The sequence below is a fragment of the Bubalus bubalis genome, chromosome 19, assembly GCF_019923935.1.
Source record: "Bubalus bubalis isolate 160015118507 breed Murrah chromosome 19, NDDB_SH_1, whole genome shotgun sequence".
Lineage (NCBI taxonomy): Eukaryota > Metazoa > Chordata > Mammalia > Artiodactyla > Bovidae > Bubalus > Bubalus bubalis.
In genome coordinates this window covers 17,859,103-17,883,309 of record NC_059175.1, presented here as the reverse complement: position 1 = coordinate 17,883,309, position 24,207 = coordinate 17,859,103, and the positions used below count along the sequence as shown (strand labels likewise).

At 41.7% G+C, this 24,207-nt stretch overlaps 2 long non-coding RNA genes across 2 annotated transcripts in view; one reads left to right on the top strand and one right to left on the bottom strand.

Annotated features, from left to right (window-relative positions):
• Nucleotides 1–1,356, top strand: part of LOC123330623 — a 59,526-nt gene extending 58,170 nt beyond the window's left edge. Inside the window, exon 4 of the long non-coding RNA XR_006546649.2 lies at nucleotides 1,230–1,356. This is a non-coding gene — a long non-coding RNA (uncharacterized LOC123330623). The remainder of the gene's footprint in view (nucleotides 1–1,229) is intronic.
• On the bottom strand, nucleotides 260–3,092 carry LOC123330622. Its single transcript, XR_006546648.2, has 2 exons — nucleotides 2,653–3,092; nucleotides 260–1,537 (listed from the first exon to the last, which is right to left on the bottom strand). It is a non-coding gene; the product is annotated as an uncharacterized LOC123330622 (long non-coding RNA).
• Nucleotides 3,093–24,207: the final 21,115 nt, after the last annotated feature.

The following is a 24,207-nucleotide window of genomic DNA, read 5'->3' as shown; positions in this document are numbered from 1 at the left end:
CTGGCACAAAGGAGGCCAGTTCTAGCTCTCTTAAATTCCTTCTCAAAAACAATGGAAAAGGGAGGAAAATGCGGATATATTTCTGTTTGTTTGTATTAGCACAAACACTGGGGAGATACACAAGAAACTAACACTATGCTTATTTATAAGGAGTGGGAGTGGGGTGAGGAGGCCCTGGAGAAGATGGGGGCAGACATCGTAACATATACATATTATGGTGGTTTCATATTGAACCATGAATGCATCACTTGTTTTTAAAATTTAAATTTAAAAGTCTTTCTCAAGATTTATCTCATTTCATAAAACCTTTATGTAACATGCCTAAGCCTGGGTAGAATGGATTGAAGCCGCATAAACTGAGTAAGGAACAGGAAGCTGAAACCCAACCTCCACCTCCTTCCCTAGTTATCAATTTGGATGAAAAAAGATCTCACGGAATTGTCTCATTGATTTCCTTCTGGCTGTCTTTTTCCATAGGCTTGTATCAGATGAGTTTATAGGATCTTAAAACATTTTGAAAAATAAGAGACAAAATTCTACTCTGTGTAATCTTTCCTTTGGAAGACATTTGGGCATCTCACTACAGAATCACATACCTACATGTTAGGATAAAAGGGGTGAACAAAACAAAGACAATCCTGGGGAGAGAAAGATATTTTGTGTGTGTGTGTGTGTGTGTGTGTGTGTATGTGTGTGTGTGTGTATACAGGGGGACTAGGGAAGACAGCAGAGAAGGACTGGAGGTATTTCCCAGTGTAAACATTAGAGGTTTAATTTTTGCAAAGCAGCTTTTCTGGTGAAATATTGCTGACTGTATTTGGAAGTTGATAATATAATTCAGTCCTCCTCTGGGTATTGTGGATATTCTATGATTTTCTTGGTTGAAATGCCTCCCTCCCCACCCTAGAATGGTAGAAAGACTGAATAATTTCATGTTGGACACTTTCCCTTTTGGGGAATAATTTAAGCACTACCATATGTCTTTTTATTTTGTCCTTCTACTGTCTCTCACGAACCGCTGGGCTTTGAAAATGCAAAACCAAAACAAACACAAAGGAACACGCTGGAGAAGAATGTGTGTGTGTCTGTGTGTGTCTCTGTGTGTGTGTTTAAAATCACTCTGGTGATTGCCCAATCACTGGGCCATGGTAATTATCCAGGAAGGTGTTTGAAGATATGCTCCACTGAAGGGGAGTGATAACAACCTTCAGAAACTGTTTAATCCCCAGGAACTAAAATCAGTCTCATGGCAGCTGCGCAAGATGGGAAGGAATAATCGCTGAAATTAGACCAAGGAGGAGAGCGTGAAGTGTGTTTTCTTTCAGCCACCGGTGTCGGAAGAGCTCAAGTTCAGGTAGGTTCAAAGACATTTTCCCTGAGATGAATTCTGGGGTGTTCTCCCTCGGTCGTAGTCCGTTCCCTGGGGCTCCTGGGGCGTTGGTCTCTGCTGTGTCTCGTATAGTATTATTGTCCCAATTCACTGTGAACTGTCAGATCCCGAGGAGCAGAGGTCTGTTTCTGAATCATCCAAATCAATCTAGCAATAATAAAAATGTCTGGTTATTTGATTTTTCGCAGCTTTTCCCCCCTACACTGCAGAGTTATATAACTGAATTCATTCACATCGAACAGCTGTGGAGGTTAAAGGGAAATCTCAGATCTGGAGCTATACAATTTACTTGAAAAGTGCAGTGATTCTTTAAGTACCTTCACTTCAGAAGTACTCAGCAAACCAGATTAGTCAAGAAGCCTCTTATCTCAGAAAGCTGATAAAATTATAGAAATTATCAAGACATTTATTTCACAGATACTGAGAAAAATCAGAGCATTCTTGTTCGGTGCCGGTGGCACTTTTACAACTTGACCTCAACTTTCTTTAACATCCTGTCATCAAGACCAAGAGTCCTCCACACCCTCCTCTAAACCAGGATGCACTGGTGACTATTTTGACCAATTAAGTTTAAATTGGTCAAATGGTAAATCTGTCATCTTATGGCTCAGATGATAAAGAATTTGCCTTCAATGCAGGAGACCAAAGTTCAATTCCTGGGTTGGGAAGATCAGCTGGAAAAGGGAATGGCTACCCACTCCAGTACTCTTGCCTGAAGAATCCCATGGACAGAGGAGCCTGGTGGGCTACAGACTATGGGGTTGCAAAAAACTGGCCACGACTGAGCCACTCACACTTGATGATACAGCGGTGTCGCTGTGTGACTTCTCAGGCTGGGTCTGAACAGGCTGTGCCGCTTCTGCTTTCTTCTCTTGGGATGCTTGCTCTGGGCAGAAGCCCACCATCAGGCACAGCCTTCCTCCCCTGAGAAAGCCAGGCCAGAAAGGCCTTCTGATCACAGCCTTGCTGAGCCTCCAGCAGCAGCCAGCATCCACAGGCCAGCGTGGGTGTCCCCAGGTGTGTCAACACGCAGCCCAGCGGAGCCTTCAGATGATTGCAGTCCCTATCACTCTCCGACTGCAACCTCGTGAGAAAAGCTATGTGACAACAAAGCAGCCATGCCCCTCTTCCTGACCTCAAAACCCACAAAATCATTAAAAATGATCGTTTTAAACGAACTGGTTTTTGGTTTACACTGCTACGTTTTAGGTCAATTTGTTTTACAGGACCAACGGGAAAGCGCTTTCTCCCCTTTGACACACCTTCTCACCATCCTGGCTGCTCACTTCCACTTCTGAATGTTTGTGCTGTGGTTGCTCAAATCCATTTCTCCTTGGATTGATCTTTTCATACTTTACACGTATACACATAGCTGCAGAGGCACAGCCACCCACGTACACACAAAATCGATCACTTGGCTCAGGTTTATTCCCCAGATCACTTTTATCAAAACCTCATTTCTCAACTGAAAAAAAAAACTTGGGTCTGCCGGGATTAAGTTCCTTGCTCAAGGTCACATGGCTAAGCAATGGCCCAGCTGGAAGTCAACCCAGGTCTTCTGACACCCAGTCCAGTCCTTTTCCCACTAATTACTTTAATTTCCTACTGACCTCATCAAATGAAATGGGTCAGTCCTTTTCTAGTCCAGAGGCTATAAACTCTGAAAGTGCCAAGCAAGGCCCTGGGTGCAACCCCTGTGTGGCCTTCTGGGGTGACCTGTGGGCACCTGGTAAACGTGGCCCACAGCTGGACTGCTTAATGGAGCCGAGGGGTGTAAGTGAGGAAGGGAAACTGGGAAGAGTCAAGGGGGCTGGCCTATGCCTGCCCTCTTCCTCCCGGGCTTGTATTCTGAAGGCCACATGCTAATTATGGTCAGAGTGTAGGCGGGGATTCCCGAATATGCTGGAAAAATGCCAAACTCCCCCCTCAAACTTCTGTTACAGTCTTCTTACAGAAACAAAAGTGTTTTACATGGTATATGCACTTTTCTGAATCTGGCTTAAAAAGATGAGTGATTGGGACAAAAGATTGGGAAAGCTTGTTAGGGACTGGAGCTGGTTTAATGTACAGAGTGTGTATCTGTGTGTTTTATCTGCCACTCAAAGGCCCAGGCAGGCTGTCATTAATACATTCTCGGCCGCCCACTGCCCCAGAGTTGCCCCAATTTTTCTAAGCCCTACAGCATTGTCATTTCATTTGTCTGGTGAGGGAATTAGAGCCAGTGAATAAGAAGGCCACCACCCCCCTCAGTAATGATATATTTCCATTCCCCTCAGCCATCTCGCCAACAACCAGCTCTCCCTCCCTCCACCCCCACTACCACCATTCTCCTACACCAAAGAGTAAAGGATGATTAAACGTCTTTTACATGAGGTGTGGTTTAGTTCAATATGTACTGTTGATTCTGCAAATATGCTGGTGGGAGGTTGGCTATGTATGTTACGTGCCATATGCCACTCTGTTGGCTGGCATGCAGTAGGAAGCCTGAAAAGCAAGGGAGGGGGAAGGGATATTCTTTCTGCTTTTGAAGCACAGTCTTAAAAAAAAAGAAAAGAAAACAAACCTAAGAGTTTTAGAGAAGAAAATATCATGTAATTACAGTTTTGTTAATCCTTCATGGATTTCTTACATAATTTGCCTCTCAAAAAAAGCAGCAGCATATTTAATCACCCTCCTCAGACATAAAATTATGTTCAAATAAGTGTACCTCACTTTGTGTGTTTGATATACTCTTGATACATTAAGTATAAATTGGATTTTTATAGATTTGGTCATATTTCAATTGTTGTCAGGATGCTTTCAGTTTAAATTGATACCATTTTGAAAAACAAATAAATTTGTAATGCAAATAGTCACTCCCTAACTTATTTGCTTTGGAAGTTTGAACTATTGTATTTACATTTTTTTCCAACAAATAAGATATATCTGTACATAGTGGCAGCAAGGTAGACTTCAATTTACAAATAGTAAAATGCAAAAATTTTAAATGTAAATGAAAATATTTTTAGTTTTAGAAATATAGGCTAGGTTAGACTTTTTAAAGAAGTTTTGGAGAAGGCAATGGCACCCCACTCCAGTACTCTTGCCTGGAAAATCCCACGGACGGAGGAGCCTGGTGGGCTGCAGTCCATGGGGTCGCTAAGAGTCGGACACGACTGAGCGACTTCACTTTCACTTTTCACTTTCATGCATTGGAGAAGGAAATGGCAACCCACTCCAGTGTTCTTGGCTGGAGAATCCCAGGGACGGGGGAGCCTGGTGGGCTGCTGTCTATGGGGTTGCACAGAGTCGGACATGACTGAAGCGACTTAGCAGCAGCAAGAAGTTTTGTCTACTGCAAGAATTTGTGCCTAAAGGACAAGTAAGGCAGCCTGGCAACAAGTAGCAAAATAATTAGTTTATCCTAAGAATGAAAAAGAACAATTGTATAAAGATGTACATACCCAGAAAGCTGATTGCAGCACTGTTTATAATAGCAAAATTGGAAGTAATCGAAACCACTATTAATGGAGAAGTCATTTAAATAAAAGCAGATTATTTTGCTTTCATGCAATGAAATATTATGCTGCTATGAAAAGGGATGTAAGAACCACAATGAGACACCATTTTTACCTACTACATAGACAACAATTTGAGAATTTGATAACCTGTTGGTGAGGGTAGGGTAATGAAGAGGGCAGAGGTGTCATGGATAGTACCTGAAACATTTCCTCATGGGGTGGATTTTTCTGGGTGTGTGAATGGGTTTAGGTACCATCAAGACTGCCAATTCACAAATATTCAGGAGACTGAGCTGGTATTATCAATGCTACATGAACTTGAATTATTTACTTTAAAAACACTCTGAAGCTATTTTTGTATATTTACAAGATTCAAAATGAGATTCTGAAGAATTATACTATTTAATGAACAAGTATTAAAGCTTAATTTTCCTCAAATATTTTCACTGGAAACATCACTTACTGTTTTTTAAGGGGAAAGTGTGTATCCAGCTCTTTCAGAACAAGTTCTAGATAAGATCATTTTAGGTATTTTAAAGTTTAGTAGTACTTTTGCTACACTTAGTAAGGCTCAGTGTTACCCACTTCTTAGATCTTCTCAGGGTAGGATTTATTTGCTCTCTGGATTTACTTGATCAGAATAAGTGGAGAATTATCTGACAATTCAGTGTATGTAAACAAATTGCTCTTTAAGATGTGATCCTAAGGACTTTCATTTTGTTACCAACTTTAATTTGGGGTGTATGTGGGGAGATGCAGAGTACAGAAAAATAGGAAGAGGAAATACTCAGCAATAATCTCACTGTCCTCACTTCACACTTTTTTGGTCTATTTCCTTCCAAGAGTTTTTCTCAAAATTTTTATTCTTTTAAATACAAAATACTGCAAACACACAGGCTTCCCGGGTGGCTCAGACAGTAAAGAGTCTGCCTGCAATGCAGGAGACCCGGCTTCGATCCATAGACCAGGAAGATCCCCTGGAAAAGGGAATGGCTGTGCATTCCAGTATTCTTGCCCAGAGAATTCAATGGACAGAGGAGCCTGGCAGTCTACAGTCCACCGGGTCGCAAAGAATCGGACATGACTGAGCAACTAACACTTTCACAAACACACAGAAAATTACAATAAATTATGTAATAACATTCCTCTTTCCTTCAGTATGGCAAATTGAACATCTCTCTTCTAAAAACAGGGCTTCCCTTGTGGCTCAGCTGGTAAAGAATCCTTCTGCAATGCTGGAGACCTGGGTTCGATCCCTGGGTTGTGAAGAGCCCCCAGAGAAGGGAAAGGCTACCCACTCCAGTACTCTGGCCTGGAGAATTCCATGGACTGTGGGGTCACAAAGAGTTGGACACACTGAGCGACTTTCATTTTCACTTCTAAAAACAATTAAAAATGTGAAACAAAATATTGAACTAAAAATTATTTTTAAATGCATCTTAGGCTAGTAGGAGAGTAAGAAATATTCAGAGGCAAATAGAGTAAAAGAAGGAAACCTGAAAGTTAAGAGCACTCTGAATTTAGCCTTCTCAATGGAGGCATTGGAGGAGCCCTGCTCGCATTAACCTAAGGTGTTAACGGCCGCAAGGGGTAAAGCTGGCAGGTGACCAAGCCGAAGGCCCAGCCAAGGTGGAGTCTAACAGGAGACCTGCATATAAAGTTAGGATCCCAGGCGGCAATGCCTTAGTATGAGGGTGAACTACATAGAACCCACCTCACTGATGGAGATGGCAGGGAAACAACGTGCTTGTCTTCACCACAGTGCTGGGTGGAGCAGGGAAGAATGTCTCCCCAGAATTCAAACCTACAGGGGTTTGTGGTCCAAAATATATGTTATCTCTGAAGGCCAAAACACTTCAAGTTTAAATATTATTTTAAAGTGATTTCAGGTTTTAATTGACTCCAATCACGTGGCAGAGATAAAAGTAGTGTCCTCTGGAGGAACCTACCTTCAAATGAAGCCTCAAAAAATTCCCATGATTAAGTAGCATAGAATTCAACCCTATGATCAAAACTCACAAACAGAAGCAACCAAGACACCATGGGGGATGTCCAAAAAACAAAAGGGAAAAATCAGACCTCAAATGACATTGGCTATTACCATTATCAGTTATAACAAAGTCAGTTTGGCTAAAAGTAATAATAGAGGAGATTAAATATTTAAGGAAAAAGAGACAAAATAATGATCTTGCAAAACAAAAAGAATTTTGAAAAATAAAAATATTATAGTTGAAATTAAGAACACTGTGGTTTCACCAGCAGGCGAGGCTGCCCTTCCCTCCACCCCCCCACCCTCTACCCAAAGAGATCTGTGGAAAGGCAAGGTCGTGGGCCTTGTCTATTGGAGTTCCCACTAATAAGCTGAGAAATATGCAAACGAGTGAGTTCATACAGAAGTTCAGACATTCTTGGGGCATTACAGAGAATTATTTTGAAAACATACAATAAGATTATTGAGGGGCTGGTTTGTCAGTAAGCAGTTGGCTGAGACTCTGGGAACATGGGAGCCTTTCCTGAAACTGGCGTGGTGACTGCGGGTCATGGAGGGGTGCTTGTCCCCCTGTGAGCAGGACTGTCTATGTCCCGGTCATGAGACAGGCCGGGCAGCTTGGAGCTGTCTTCATTTCCTAAATGACTGATGCCACTGAGGTCATGTCCAGTAAGACTCCCGGGGTCATGCCCTGAATTCTTGAAGCCCCAGGCTTCTGCCTGTACTAGAGATGAATTGGTGAAAATCAGGAAGGAGAAAAGCAGATATTCCAAAAGATTTGGCTGGGAAGGACAAAGACCTACAGACACTAAACGACACCATGGGGTGATATATGTGAAAGTGTTTTTTAAAATTCCAGGTGCTACATAAATAAAAACTAATACTATATCTACGTAATAGCATGGCTTACTGGATCCACAAACTATAAGCACTGTGTCTTGGATAAGCTGGTCCTTAAAAATAGAAAAATTATAGTATCTTTTCTCGGTGCTCTAAAGGCATAATTCAGGCTTGTGGAAGTTCATCTAGACTTTGATGATGGTTGGTAAAGAATTTGCCTGCCAATGCAGGAGATGTGGGTTCAATACCCAGATCAGGAAGATCCCCTGGAGAAGGAAATGGCAACCCACTCCAGTATTCCTGCCTGGAGAATTCCATGGACAGAGGAGTCTGGTGGGCTACACGCCACAGGGTCACAAAGGAGTTGGACACAACTTAGCAACTAAACAACAACATACGAGTCAGAGGCCTTTATGTCTTAAGATTGGCGATGGTCAGATAAGGAACAGAATAGAAAGTGACATCTAATAGTTCACGGTGTAACCCTTTATAATTTTCAGAGTACCTTGGCTTTGTAGTCTCAGTCAGTTCAGTCGCTCAGTCGTGTCCAACTCTTTGCGACCCCATGGACTGCAGCACGCCAGGCTTCCCTGTCTATCACCAATTCCTGGAGCTTGCCCAAACTCATGTCCATCGAGTTGGTGATGCCATCCAACCATCTCTTCCTCTGTTGTCCCCTTCTCCTCCTGCCTTCAATCTTTCCCAGCATCTCAGACCCTGTGAATTAGATGGGGATTATTTTCCCCATTTCCCAGACAAGGAAACCAAGGCTCAGAGGTGTTGACCAGGGCACAGGGCTGATGAGCAGGTCCACCGTGGCTGTGTTGTCAGTGGCTTCTAGGAAGCTCAGCAGAAACATGGCAGGAAGTAATTCTAAAAACCCAGAAAGTTCAACAACTGAACTGCAGCCCCGAGGTGGCCAAAGTCCTTTCCCCATCAGCAGCTCCCAACATCACTGAAAGTGTGTCTGGGATAGGGTGTGTTTGACTTGCCTATATTACATCTCACCCACCACCTTCTTTCTCAGAGCTGCCTGCTCTTGAATAATCCGGACAAAGGTGTGCCTGCCCCAGTAGCAGGGTAATTGTGACATGGTAATATTTGGCACACTCAGCACTTTCCATCTAGATGTTATCTCATTAACTTTCCCCAGGTCCCAGCAAGGCTCGTGCTGCGGGCCATGTTGCTGTAGTCTCCCCTGCTCTTGAGAAAAGAGTCCTCCTTTGTCTACCTCGATTCGGTCCTTCAGCTCTGCAGTTGTTTTTCTGTGGTCATAGGCCTGAAACTGGGGTTTCCTTTGAAAGGAAATGAGTGGAGTACATGTGGCAAATGCTATCTGTATTTTGAGAACAGGTATTTGAAGTCTCTTATTACTATAAAGAGGCGTTTTGCTTCTCTATAATGACTGAATAATAAGTGCTTTTTAAATGGCCCTTACTTAATTGTGAAGTAGATATTATTATCCCTCTTTTTATAGGAAACTGATATTCTTAGAAATTAGATACATTACTGGAAGACACACTGATATTTGACGGGAGAGTAGAGTTTGTACCCAAGTCTGGGTGGCTTCAGAATTGGACTATAAAGAAGGTGAGTGTCAAAGAATTGATGCTTTTGAATTGTGGTGCTGGAGAAGACTCTTCAGAGTCCCTTAGGCTGCAAGGAGATCAAGCCAGTCAATCCTAAAGTAAATCAACCCCAAATATTCATCAGAGGGAATGATGCTGAAGCTGATGCTCCAATACTTTGGCCACCTGATGCAAAGAGCTAACTCATTGGAAAAGACTCTGATGCTGGGAAAGATTGAGGACAAAAGGAGAAGAGGACAGCAGAGGATGAGATGGTTAGAGAGCATCACTGACTCAACGCACATGAATTTGAGTGAACTCCGAAAGATAGTGGACAGGGAAGCCTGGTGAGCTGCAGACCATGGGGTCGCAAAGAGTCAGACAGGACTGAGCAACTGAACAGCAACGGGGTGACTTCAAAGCCAAGACATATATGTTGTTTCAGCATCCTGTGTAAGGGCTTGTTTGACCCCATGAGCAGAAAGGAAAAATTGAGGACTCAAACAACACAATCTAATTGGCACTTACAGACTTTCCTCTATCCACTGCCAACGGCAGGGCGGGTGGGGGATGGAAGGTCTAAAGGGAAAGGGACAGGACAGCTGCTTGCCACACAGTTCCTCCCAGCACCCAGGTGGGTGCCTCGTCTGAAGTCCGGAATTTTTTTCAAAACCCAGAGCTGTTTTCAGGCCCCCCCGGGGCTGTCAGCGAGTGTGTGGTCCAGTGCAATGGAGAATTGGACAGGGCATGAAGGGATTCTCAAAAACAAGATGAAAGGAGAGAGGAAAGGAGTTAGAGAATCCTGAAAGGGAAGAGGAGAAGGGGGGCTGAGAGAGGACCTGCCTTCCCCAGGGTGCCTGTCAGCCCTATCGTTTCCATAAAAGTCTCAGCAGAACCATGCTCGTATGATCGAAAGATCACTTGTTGATCTGTGAAAGAATGAGTTTCAATACACAGAATCTTTATTTTAAGATTTGTCCAACCAGATTTAGGAGGAAAAGAAATCCTTCCCACCCCCTCCCGAAGAAATGTCCCTGCAGCAATCTCAGTAAAATGGGGTGGTGATATGCACATTATCAAGTCAAAGCAGCAAGAAGCCTTTTAAAACTGATTTTACTATGCCTTTATTTACCTTAGCTTCTGGGGTTAATCTGAGAGTCTTGCCAATAATAGCCTCTATATAAAATTGGTTGTAAGGGGAGAAGTGGTTATTGCCCCAGGATAATTGTGATCCATGATGATTTCATAGTTAGTAGTCAACTTGCAATATTGTTTGTTTGAGTACTTCCTTTACCCCAGGCCTCGGACTCCGGAGTGGGTGACCCTGGGCTGAGCTCCCCAACACCGAGCCGCCTGGTGACCTGCACACGGTGTGTTCTTCAGCGTGTTGACATGGTCGTAGGGACTGGCCAAATCCAATACTCATTTTTACATCCTTCCATGGAAAAGTGGATTCAGATTAGGATCAGGCTTACTAATAGTAAACTTACTAATAAACCCAGAAATATAATTAGCCGCCTTCCCCAAAGCGACATTTCTCATGCAATGTCCTCATTCAGGGCATGTGACTAATCAGAAATCTCTGATAAGTAGTGTGCGTTCAACATAACTTGTAAATTGGATGTCACGTTGACATTTTGGCCTGATAGTGCTGAAACAGGTATTTCCAGCTTTGTCTAATCAAACTTACACCCTAATGGATACTTTTGGAGATTGACAGCTGATTCCTCATCTGCTTAAATTTCCGTAGCTTCTCTTCTCTACAGTAGCGTGAAATGACAAACTTCAGGTAGTCATTTGGTTATCCTCGTTGCCTTAGGTAAGTGAAGGATAAACTGCTCAGAGACTGATGTTTTCCATTCTCGTCCTTCTCTAAAGGCAGACTCTCATCCTTTAGTGGCCTTTTAGTCTTTGTCAGGGTTTTATCATTCCTCAGGCAAATTCTCCCTTAAATGTAGCCAGAGTCTTTTCTGCTTTAATTCAATTTCCGCTCTGAGTTAGGCCTTCAGAAGTCACAGGGAATAACTGTTTGATATCCCATCCGTAAAATCCTCCATGAGCTTGAAAACAGTAGCCAGGTTTGTCCGTGGGCTGCTCTACTATAAGATAAAAGCTGATTCCTTTTAACTTTCCATATTGACTCTATTTCCCCCAAAACAAGACTCCTAAATACCTTTTGGTTTCTCCCCACTTTTACTCAGCATGGCGATGTACTCAGGATGCCTTCAGGGGTTAGTTATATCTCACTGAAAGTCTGCAGGCAGGTGACTCCAGCATAACCATACAGTGGAGGATGTCTCTGCAGGGTTTAGCAGGTGTGCGAGGATGTCTCCCTTGTGTTAGACGATGTCTGGAACGGTTCCAGATATCCCAAGCAATACAGCAATGGCCAGTTAAAACAGGTGGTCTCCTCCCATGAGGCTTTCTCTATACTACAAGAAAAGTCTTGGACTTCCCTGGTGGCTCAGTGCATAAGAATCTATCTGCCAATGCAAGGGACACAGGTTCAATCCCTGGTCTTGGAAGATTCCACATGTTGTGGAGCAACTGAGCCCATGTGCCACAGTGAGTGAGCCAGCACTCTGGAGCCCGTGAGCTGCAACTGCTTAAGCCCATGTGCCTAGAGCCTGTGCCCACAGTAAGAGAAGTTACTGCAATAAGAAGCCTGATCACTGGGCTAGATAGTAGCTCCCTCTCTCCACAACTAGAGAAAGCCTGCATACAGCAATGAAGACCAGCATAAGCAAAGATAAAATTAATAAATAGCAAAATAAAAATAAATAAATAAAGGGCTTACCTAGTTAGGTCAAGCCCACTCAGGGTAATCTTCCTTAAAAAAAAGAAAGAAAGAAAGAAAAGAAAATGCTTTTCTCAAAGCTCACTAGATGTTCTGAGACTTCATCAGTGGGATTTGGGCCACAGGCCAGGGGAATGGGACTGCAAAGATTGACGGGACCAGTCACCATGATGCTCTCCCCCAGCCAGCAAAGAGGAGTCATTTCCTGAGCATGTAACTTTGTGGAGAGTGAAGCTTAAAACAAAAGCAAAGTTTCTCCAGCAAGGATAAAGTGGGAAGGGGCAGTGATGGCTGTTAGGTGGGCAATCAGCTGTGTTTGCCACAGGTGAACAAAAATGGGGAACAAACTATCCCCCATATTGTTCAACATACTAACAATAACACAACAAAACAAAACAAGTAATGACTTAGAACCCACCAAGCGCCAGGGACTGTGAGAGGTGGCAGGTTCACAAAGATGAACACCACATGGTCCTTGGCTTGCACAGCTGGGGATCAAATTGAGGAGGAGCCACATTCCATGTCATTTCAAAATTGTACAGTGAGTGATAGGAGAGCGCCATGAAGACTGTCCTGGAAGCACAGGGGAGAAACCCTTCACTCAACCAAGGGGTGCAATTCCTGGGGGAAGGCCAAGTGGACCAGCTGTAAATGCTGAGAAATGAGTTGGGCTAAGAAAATGAGATGGAGGAGGAACTATGTGGCTCTTGATTTTCTAATCTTTGTATAATATTTTATGTTTTATTATTATGGCTCATCCAAAGTTGATGAAATGGAAAATCCTTTCAAGACTTGAGGGTGGTGTGAATTTCAAGGGTCATTTCTCATGAGTTCATTTGTTCATATTTTGTATCTGGATGAAATCCACTTTATGATTAGTGAATTCCATACTTATACAAGGGAGCCACTCATCCAGTGGGAAAATGTGTGAAGGAGTGAAAATAAGTGCAGTTCTGATCATTATAATGTCCCTGGCTCTGTCAATAGGCTTATTTTTAAGTATTATAAGAAAACTTCAGTGATATGACTGAGGCAGAGTCAGTCAGAATGAGCAAGTCTATCACTTAGGTTGTTTTATTATTTTTATTTATGGGTATCTTAAGACAGAATAGCAAAGAGTTGCTTATGAGGAATGAGTATTAAATAGATAAGAATGATTTCCTTAGCATGTTCACTGTCTCCCGAAAAGTGCTCTTCAGATGGTGAGAGACACTGGAAAACAAGCTGTTCTTTCTTCCTATGTCTTTTTCTTTCTTTCTTTCTTTTTTTTTTTTTTTTTTACAAGATTTACACTCTATTAGAAAAAAATGTTAACAGATGTAAACTTCAGCTTGATCTCTGCTGAGTTTATGAATATAGAGAATTATGAAAATGTGAAGCATAATTGCCTTTTAAAATCATAGATTCATCACTGGAGTTCTGTAGGCAAGTTTTCATACGAGAATCCTCCCATTATAAATCAATAAGAAAAAGATAAATATTTCAATAAACACCCAGGCAAAAGTCATGAACAGGCAGTTCAGGGCAACGAATCGTGTAAAATAAGCTTGTGTGCGTTAGTTGCTCAGTCATGTCCAACTCTTTGTGGCCCCATGGACTGTTGCTCTCCAGGTGACTCTGTCCATGGGATTCTTCAGGCAAGTATAATGGAGTGGGTTGCCATTCTCCAGGGGATCTTCCTGATCCAAGGATAGAATCTGCGTCTCCTGCATAGTAGGCAAATTCTTTATCATCTGAGCCACCAGGGAAGCCCCCTAAAATAGGGTTAGGTCCATAATAATCAAAGAAAGAAGAGTTAGAGCAAAATGTTTTTCAGTTGCTCAGTCATGTCTGCCTCTTTGTGACCCCACGGACTGCAGCACGCCAGGCTTCCCTGTCCTTCACTATCTCCCAGAGTTTGCTCAAACTCATGTCCATTGAGTCAGTGATGCCATCCAACCATCACATCCTCTGTCATCCCCTCCTGCTCCTGCCTTCAAGCTTTCCCAGCATCAGAGTTTTTTCTAATGAGTTGACTCTTTGCATCAGGTGGCCAAAGAATTGGAGCTTCAGCTTCAGCATCAGTCCTTCCAATGAATATTCAGGGTTGATTTCCTTTAGCAAAATATCACCAATCAAATCAGTAACAGATTTTATAAAAAGATAAATCAATAAACAAAGTGAGCCAAATAAATAAATAAAGTGCTAATGCCCAGGACTGATGAGATGTAGAGAAATGAGCACAGATGTTATATTCTGTATGAGAAATGTATGTATGAGGATGTTGATTCCAGTGCTATCTTTTTTTTTTCTTTTGTGGCTAAATGGTAAAGAATCTGCCTGCTGCGATGCAGAAGATGTAGATTTCATCCCTGGGTGGGGAAGATCCCCTGGAGTAGGAAATGGCAACCTACTCCAGCATTCTTGCCTGGAAAATTCCATGGACAGCAGAGCCTGGCAGGCCACAGTCCATGGGGTCACAAAGAGTCAGACAAGACTGAGCAACTGAGCTCTGGGAATGATGGACAGGGAAGCCTGGCATGCTACAGTCCATGGGATCGCAAAGAATTGGACACGACTGAGCGACTGAACTGAAGTGAACTGAGTGACTAAGCACATATGCACAATTAGTTAAAATCCATGTACATTTTTTAGTACAAAATTTTTAAACATCCATTAACATAAATGTAGAAAACAAACAAGGCTGCCAGGGACTGGGGGGTATAAATTGGGAGATTGGGATTGACATATATGCCCTACTATATATAAAATAGATAACTAATAAGACCTTACCCTATAGCACAGGGAATTCCATTCAATACTAAGTAATGATGTATATGAGAAAAGAATCTAAAAAAGAGTGGATATATGTATAACTGATTCACTTTGTTGTATACCTGAAAATAACACATCATAAATTAAATTCCAATAAAAAATTTCAAATGTTCATTAATAGAGAAATGATTAATTTTATAATAGTATAGTTATGAAATGGAATATGACATATCTGTTAAAAAGAATGAGGAATATCTGTATATACCTCAAGATTCTTTAAAATCTCAAGATACATTACATAAACAAAGCAAGGTGCAGACAAAATAAAAGTTTTCTGTATGTACATATGTGGAAATAGTAGTAATTATATTTTCCAGAAGGATATATGGGAAACTGTGACAGTAATTATAGAGATTATCTTTGTGGAAAAGGACTAGGGATAAGGAGTGGAAGACTTTTACTTTTCACTTTATAGCTTTCTGTATGGTTGCAAGAATTGCTTTATTTTAAAGCATGAAATATGATTTTTTTTAAAAAGAATAGGTTGTATCTTCATGGTTTGACATGGAAAAACATGGACAATATAAGAGGAAAAAGAGCAGGCACAGAGGATCAGAGTGGGATGACTCTGTTAATGATTTTACTTACAGATGTAGACCTACAGAGTACTTGTGTTAAAAATATGAGGAAAAAATTGGAAGGAAATACCCTGAACTATTGTCACTGTGGCCATCTCTAGCAGAGTGGAGAAGTGGTAAGATTGCAGACACCTTTGCTTTCTCTGTACTGTTTAATTTTTTACAAGGCTGGTAAAGGAAAAATATGAATTTTTCCAACTGGGAGGAAAAGGTGAAAAAAGAAAGGATATCTAGTCGTCCCCCTCCCTTTTGCATGAGTGCTTCTATCTGCTCTATGCAAAAACAAGGGTTTGGCTGTGTCTCTCACCTGGCTGTTCTAAGCTTACTCTCAGCTATTTCCCTTTTAAATCCCACCTGCTAGGGAAGACTTTGCAGTAGCTAAGACTCTTTCCTCTGCTCCAATTTATCTTCCCAAGTCTTACTCAACTAGAAAAACTGGAAGATAAAAATAAAAAACATTTTAACAAGACGCTGAAAACTAGCCCAGCCCATAAATAAAATCAGTATATTTAGTGACCCACCAGTTTGTGTGAGGAGCTAGTAGCCAGCTCAGGTGCCCCCTGAGAGCACCTGGGGGCATTCCCTCACAGTTTGAACTTCATTGTTTTCCTTACCCACTCATCCTATCTGTTGCCCTAACTTAGGAGGTTGACATGACAAACTGGTGGGGCAGGAGTGCTATGGAAATAAAAGGTGATTAACCACATTGATGCATAAGCCCTGGAGGATAAGACTTGTATCATGGGTTTGCTATGATTATTGGCTAGAAAATTAGGAGAACCCAAAATGTTCATTAACCCAAATGTGCTCTGATTTTATTAAGAAAATACTATCACCACTCTAACTCCTAACAATTGAGTTTTTCGGTTACTTTTCATCTCAGAATCTTGAAATGCTTAAATATCACTTTCAGCCTATACCGCAATGATATAAATGGGTGTGAATTGCTCTTGGGCAACCAATGATACTTATGTTGACATATCTTCCAGCACCTCCCACCCTCCATCACTAATGAGGTTTTTGTTACTGGTGAGAGCTGCTGTTGCAATGAGGAGAAGCAGCACAGATGTGTCCCAGGGTTGGAGAAGAGCTTAGAAAAGAGAAATCTCAGATTCCCACTTCATTCAGGGAAACTGGAAGAGGAAAGTGAACAGGTTCACACAAGGGGAAGTGGCCAAGCAGAAGTTTCTAATGCCAAGGCCACTATTGAACCTACCCAGCTGCACTATGCCATTTGTTTGAATCTAATTATCACTCTAGTTACAGAACATTCCATATGGTAACCCACAAAATAAGACAGACTAGTCTATCTTGTATGTTGGGAAAATATTTAAACAACAAATTTGACTACTGATATTGGCTGAATCGTATCCCGCCAAATAGATACACTGCAGTTCTAACCCTCAAACCTCAGAATGTGAGCTAATTTGCAAATGGGATCTTTGTAGATTTCATCAAGTTAGAACAAAGCTACTGGGTCCTAATCCGGTAGGACTGGTGTCCTTATAAAATGGGGAAATTTGGATACAGAAAGGAAGAAGATGTAGTCACAGGGAAAACACCTTGAGGAGACAGAGGACTCCTCATCTATAAGCCAAGGAACACCTAAGGCCACCATGAAGCCAGGAGAGGCCTGAAATAACTCCTTCTTTAGCACCCTGCCTGGTAGCTCAGACAGTAAAGAGTCTGCAGGCAGTGTAGGAGACCCAGGTTCAATCCCTGTAGGCTACTATCCATGGACTCACAAAGAGTCAGACATGACTGAGAGACTTCACTAGCACCCTCAGAGGGAGCTTGAGCCTGCCAAAGGGTTGATTTTTGCATTTTTGGCCTCCAGAACTGTGAGACAAAAAGTTTCTATTTATTAAATAGACACCCACCCAGTTTCTTACGGCCACCCCAAGAAACGAATGCATTTAGCATTAGTCACATGTCTTTAACAATGGTCAGAGACTGGAATAAGAGTGAAACCTCAGCCTATTCTAGCGTGGGATGTTTGTGTGACAAAATGAGTAAGAGGACTTCATGGTTTCTCTATTGCGGTGGTGGGTTTTTCTGGGCATCACTTGGCCTGGAGGTAGTTCTCTTCCTGTGGAATGCAGAGAGCCAGGAAACCCCTCCTTCCGCGGTGGGGCAGGGAGGGGAGGTCCAGGGCGCAGCCCAGGCTGACCGGCTCTGGCCGCTGCTTGACTCCATGGAGCGGCCAAGACTGTGCACCCAGCTGCTCAAATGGAGGCAAGACAGTGGCATGGCTCCTCAGTGGGGGTGAAAGCCTCGAGACCAGGCCGTGGTACTTCTAATGCCAACCATGGAGCCTGGAATCGCGGGCGTGAGGAGCCACAAGCAAAACAGAACATCTCAAGCATATCAGGAACTGAACCCTATCTGGCCAAGGAGTTTTGTTGTTGTTCTTGCTTTATTTTTGTTACTTCTTTCTTTTTATTTTAAAACTTCCTTGGGGAAATTAGCATTAAAATCGGAACACAGTGCATAATTTTTGTATGTATACTTGTCCAAATGTAATTTATTCTTAATTTTGTGTGTGTCAGTCTATTATTTGATTCAGTTCTCAGCTCATCCTTGTGTGATCCTTTCCAAGCCAGGGGGAGAAAAAAAAAAAAGTCCTCAGTTGTTAAAGAGAGGCCCCTGATTCAAGAGATCCCCACATGATGGCAGCCGGGAGTGAATAGCATCCCCGCCCCTGGTCCTGAAACTGTGTCACAGGAAGGACTCCTGGCTGCCTGGGGACGCACCCCTCTGCTCAGACCAACCTCATCAGGGCAGAGTTGGACAAAGGCCGCAGCCCTGAGCCTTTGTTTTCATTTGTTCTAAGACCCGTAGGCTTCTCTCTTTTGTCTCAGGAGAGGACCAGGATAGGAGGGGTGCCAGGACTGACCTCAGAGAAGATCCTAGCAAACCGTGTCACAAACATACGGTATTTTCCCCTATGTACTTAAGCTTGAGGGAGACTTTTTTTGTCAAAATAGAAGACATGGGAAAAGTGCAGGTTTGTTGTTGTTTTGAAGAATTTGAACAGCGAGGTGTTTTCCCTGGGACTCAGTTTCAAAATCAACACATGGACACTGCCTGAACAAGGAAAAATGGAGTCAGCTCTGTCACCATTCGTCCTCAGCTGGGCTCCCAAGGTCCCCACCACCCCAGACTGAGCACAGTGCCCTTGGGTTGTCACCCCAGGTGGCAGGACAGGAAGGAAGAAAGGTCACGTTGTTTGTGCAGTTGGTTGTCTTATTGCTGCTGGGCTGGTAAAATTGTTTTTCCGAGAGCTTCTTGTTCATTTGGCTTTTAAATACATATTATGCTTCTCCTTTTTCTTTTTTTTTTTTTTTTCCTGAGGGCTGGGAGAGAAGCAAACTTTCCACAGTGTTAACTGTCACGGATTTTTCCTCCGCTGTACAATTGGGTGGCAGCGAGGCAGTGCTAAGAGGCGTGATTTATTTATAAACATATCTGGAAATATTTTTAAAATAAAAAATGCCAAGGGTGGGGCTGGGTCAGAGCCAAGTCATGAAAAGTGAGATGTTTATCCTGGAGGTGGGCATGAGCACCCTCCCACAGGTAGTTTTAAAGTAATTTGGGGTCAAGTGGAAACATTCTGGTTATACTTACTTCAGTTTTAGATGCAGAAATATAGATTCTAGCTCGCTGGAAAGCTGATCTGAGTAATTCTATGCTTTGAAGACAATCTTGTTTTGTAGAGTTTCTGAGACAAATGCTGACCAGACGGTATGGTATTTAAAGAACAGCCTTGTAGCCTCCACAGCCCCAAATCCTTACCTTTTTTCCTGCTTCCTTCCCGTTAAGCTGCCCCATCCCGCCTGGGACACAGGCAGACAGTGGCGGAGACAGAGATGGGCCAGGGACCATCAGAGGATGGGGAAGTCGTTAACAGGACCAGACACGCCCTTCCCAGGTTCAGGCGGCCACCTTTCTATTCTCTTTCTACTCTATTCTTTCTATTCCATTCTAGTTGGGAGTGTTTCTTCAACTGCCTTAAGCAGGGGGCTGGGAGAGGATGTTTGGTCAAAGGGCACCGAGATGGGAACAGGAGAATCCAGGAGAGGAAATAAGGGGCCAGAGATAAAGAAATAAGAACCAGGAGGAGAGAAATAAATAGAAACAAAGATGATGAATAATACCAGGTACAGAACAGACAGGGTGCAAAATGAAAAAGGAGCGAGACATGCAGATTGTCCTGCAGAAAGAAACAACTCAAAAATAGAAAAATGTGAGAAACCTGAAAGCAAACAAACTTAGAAGCCCATACAGGAAAGGATAGAAGCAAATGGAGGTAAGAAATAGAACCCCAAACAGGAAGGACGTCTGAATGAGAAATGCGATGGAGGGAGAGAACAGAGAAGCCTTTGTGGTGTGTTTGTAGATTAGGAAAGACGACAGAACAGACGGAATCCAGGAGTGTTTATTCTTCGCACCTGGCAAACAAAAAAATTCATTATATTTTAATCATAGAAGAAATATCTCTAAGAGCACTGGGCTTTTCATGCTATTGGCCTGTCTCTCACTCATCTTAATCCCTTAGGGCTCTTTTAAAAGCGTAAGGAAACCCAGCATGAGGGAAAGCACGTTTCCACCCAGATGACTTTTTATATAAAGTTTATTTTAGAGAGATAAGTCCTCATAGTCCTTAGAGTTCAAGCTGGGTTACCTGTCCCCGGTGGTGAATGATCACGAGCTTTTTAGTCCCTATAAATCCCAGAATAAATGACAAAAATATTCGGCCCCTTAAAAATACGGGTAAAAAATGAAATAATTATTTGCATGACTCTCATTTCAGAAGGCTGCCTTACCATTAATAAGTTAGAAGTTGCCTTGTAAGTTTAAATAATTTAACAAATGGAGTAATAAAAAAATGTAAGTAAAGCATAAACCAATAAACACAACACATACCCAGGAGAAGTAAAGATTAGTTATTTCATTACTGCAAATGGCTGCTACTAAACATTATGATAAATTACCAAAAAGATGCCTCTCTAACCCCTTCTATAATTTCAGGTTATTAATTTTATTCACATACAAGTAATTCTTTCCTTGTATGCCTCTCTTGCCCTGTTTCTCTAATGAGGAAACTGAAAAAAAAATGCAGTAGATAAAATGCACAAATTGGCACTGAAGCAAATGAAAAAATATATCAGAAACAAATAACACTATCAGCTTTTAACCCCATAATAAGCTCTTATTTATTTAGACCCTATTAATTTGGAATTTATAATAACTTGATTGGGGTCTGGGCAGAAATTTTCCTTCCTTCAGCAAACGCAGCTTTGCTCAATAGTGCAGAAGAGTGATGTAAATGAGATTACAGAGGGAAGGTTTGAAATACATCTTGGAGCACTTCAGGCAATCTCTTATATATGAAGAATTAATATAAGAATACATATCATTCTTATCTGATAATTATCTGATAAATCAGAAGGAATTTGTTAGGTCACCTGGCAGACTAGGGAGGTATGAGTTTATCATTAAGTAACTCTATGACCATAGGCTAGGCATTTAACTTTTCCAGCCTTTACTTTTCTTACCTGTAAAATTGGGTTGCTAATACTAACTCTGCCTAGTTGGAGGGGTTGTTATGAGCATGAAATAGGAGAATATGTGGGAATTCATTTTAAAATCCATAAGGTATTAGGAAAGTCTGTTTTATTTCAAATGAATTTAAAATTCATACTTTTTACTAATTCAATCTGACCTTCTCTCCATTAGTTTATACCAGTAAGGTTTTCTCTTTACACAGCTTCAATGAAATGAAATTCCCTAATGAACTGGGTGTGTGTGTGGGTGTGTGTGCGTGTGTGTGTACAGAGTCCTGTACAATTTTTTATTTTTTACACACAGACAACTCATATTGCCTTTGGTGAAATGTATGTTGTAAAGTATTAAAATACTGTTTCCTCAGTTCTAAGACACCTGCTTTTTCACATTTGAATGTTTTGGAAATCAAAATGAGCTTTACAATCATTGTCAAAATAAACATGTCAACTGCCAGGTAGAGGAGTTGCTAAGAGGAATTGTCATTTGCTTGTAATGGATCAATTCAACCAAATCTTTCAGAATAAAGAATTTTCAGAGCTAAGAGATGTTGGTGTTTACACTTCACTCAGATGCAAAACATCTGTCTGTCAAGCTCTTTCAAGACAATCTGTTGCTCTTCCTATAAGATGTAATCAATTAAAGAAAAAAATTTAAGATTCTAAATCAGGGGTGCTGCAGAGGTCAAACTCACAGGCACTTTTATGAAAACACCACCTCTGCTTAGCAACAACCACCAATGTTCTAGTGAATTGTAATCTTTGGAATATGAGTGAAGATGGTAAGTAATTATATAAATAAAATGGATGCTATTTGTTGGTAAAAAATTGTGTATATGAATATTGCATTTTTTTCTCTCTTAGAATAAAACCTATCTTTTAATTAGACAAATTAATCTCTTTTATTTTGCATGTCAGATTGAGCAGAGAAAGCTTCTAGCTTTTTAAAGCATCTAAAACAGCATTAAATATAATTAAATTTATATTAATTCTTAAGATGTATGCACTTTATTGTATGCATGTTATACTTCAGTAAAACACTGAAAAATTATACCTATATGACCATGTGCATTTAGCTTGAATAAAGATTTATCAAAATATAACCAGTTATAGCTTTCAAACTAGTTTATCCAACTGCTTATACGACACACCTTCTCAGCTAAGTCCTAGGCACTCTACACATATTATTTAATAAGAGCATTTATTAGGGCTTCCCAGGTGGCACTAGTGGTAAAGAATCCACCTGCCAATGCAGGACATGTAAGAGACACAGGTTCAATCCCTGGGTCAAGAAGATCCCCTGGAGGAGGGCATGGCAACCCACTTCAATTTTCTTGCCTGGAGAAGCCCATGGACAGAGGAGCCTGGCTGGCTACAGTCCATAGGGTCAAAGAGCCAGGTAACAGCTGAAGCAACTTAGCACACACACAGCATTTATTAAGCATTTACTGTGTGCCAGCTATTTGCAAAGGATGTACCAACAATTTCGTTGAATCTTTAAAAGAACTTACAAGGTGGGTGTTATTGTTTCTACAATGAGGAAACTCTTATTTAAGGCATGTATAAGTTAGTTAGGACCACAAAGAAGGCTGAGCGCTGAAGAATTGATGCTTTTGAATTGTGGTTCTGGAAAAGATTCTTGAGAGTCCCTTGGACTGCAAGGAGATCAAACCAGTCAATCCTAAAGGAAATCAATCCTGAATATTCATTGGAAGGAATGTTGCTGAAGCTGAAGCTCCAATACCTTGGCCACTGGATACGAAAGGCCGACTCATTGGAAAAGGCACTGATGCTGGGAAAGATTGAAGGCAAAAGGAGAAGCGGGTAGTAGAGGATGAAATGGTTAGATAGCATTACTGATGCAATGGACATAAATTTGAGCAAACTCCAGGAGATAGTAGAGGACAGAGGAGCCTGGAGCTCTGCAGTCCATGGGGTTGCAAAGAATCGGACACAACTTAGTGACTAAACAACAACAGTGAGTTAGTTATTTACATGAGGTCACACTGCTGGAAAGTAGGAAAAAATGCAAATCCAAGCAGTTTGACCCCTAAGGATTTCATTTATGAACCTCTTTACAGTCATCCTCAAAAATACACACAGTAGATTCTGTTGTCTTTATTTCACAGATGAGCACCCTAAAACTCAGAGAGGTTAAGTAGCCTGACTGTAACACACAGCCTGTAAAGGGGAGAGCCAGAAGTCATACATGGGCCTGTCTCCCAAGACCTTGCTGGCTCCTCTGTGACAGTATAATGCCTTTCTTAGGGAGGAGCTGTTCTTTAGACGTGGTTTTCTTAACATCACAGTACAGGATAGCCTAAGAGTGAGAGGTAATAGAGATGGGGGTGGGGTGGGGGGAGAAGAGACTAGAGTTGAGGGAACAGCTCTCAGCCCTTCAAGAGAGTTGCCATAGATCTCTAATCCCGGCGCTGCAGATATTGGAGTTTTCCTCTTGAAGTCACCTTGTCTGGTTGCTCTGACTGTGGATGCAGTCAGCAATGAAATTCAGTTCACACTCATTGGGATATTATGCCACAGATTTTCTCTAACTTAGACATGTGTTTTCCTCTCTCACTATCTCTTTCCTAGCTTGCCCCCTAGACATCTACCCTCCTTAAGAGAAAAAACAAAATATGCAAAGAATCCTGGACTTTAAGAAGTGTATTCCTCAAAACATAGGAGCCTCCTGTGGGCTGTCTCTGTTATCTTGCTCAGAGGGACCGGCAGGAGTTGCCAAGCTGTGCCCCTTGATACCAGCCTGGAAGGTCAGGTCTATTTCAGCTTCCACTCTGACTTGCTTTTCGTAAATTAGTACCAGCCCTTTCAGATTCCAACCATACCAAATTTAAAAAATGCTAGTTTGGACAATAATTTATTTGGGGCCATTTCAATTGGCTGCACTTTACTAGGAACAAAAAATTATGACTGGGTCACCTTCCCTGCCATTGGAAAAAAGCTTCATTTCTCCCTACCCTAAAGATACAATAATGAACTAGAAATTCACTGGATACAGAGCATTGAAAATCAAACTGCTCTGTTTGCATTTTTAGCATTTGAGAAGCCATGTTCTACTTGCAGCTTAAGAAATTTTGAAGAAATTATCTAAACATTGGGTTCTAGAGATGAAGAGGAAACAGATATTGGAACAATTTTACAAAATTGC